The sequence below is a fragment of the Aptenodytes forsteri genome, unplaced genomic scaffold, assembly GCF_000699145.1.
Source record: "Aptenodytes forsteri isolate BGI_AS27 unplaced genomic scaffold, ASM69914v1 Scaffold25, whole genome shotgun sequence".
Classification (NCBI taxonomy): Eukaryota; Metazoa; Chordata; class Aves; order Sphenisciformes; family Spheniscidae; genus Aptenodytes; species Aptenodytes forsteri.
Window position 1 is genome coordinate 370,152 of NW_008796180.1, and position 484 is coordinate 370,635.

Consider the following 484-nt stretch of genomic DNA (forward strand, 5'->3'; position numbering starts at 1 on the left):
AAGGGGTCTTGGCCCCCGGGGGGGCCCGTGGGCGGGGAGGGAGGTGCGGTCGAAACCGCAGGCGAGCTGCGATCTCAGGTCTGGCAACCGAGGCCGGGAGTGCCTGGGTGTATTTACATATCGTGTATATATATATATATATATATATGCATTGCAGAACTTGGAAAGATGAAGCCAGCAGGAGGGTTTGGTCCGGAGGTTTGTGTCTGAGTCTGGATGTGAGCACTTAGGAAATCAAGTGAGCTTTCAAGTCAAGTATAGTTAGACCGGCCTGATCTACCTTCTAAAATTACTTTTAAAGAAACAGCGTGACCTTTCTGCTTTTAAAGCCAGACTTAAAGGACGCTTTATACTTTCCTTAAAGGCCGAACATCTTTTAAGGTCGCGGATATCTTTGAAATCACATTTCTTCCTTCCCATCTTTTTTCCCCCCTCCCCCCCCCCCCCCCCCCGGGGGGGGGGGGGGGGGGGGGGGGGGGGGGGG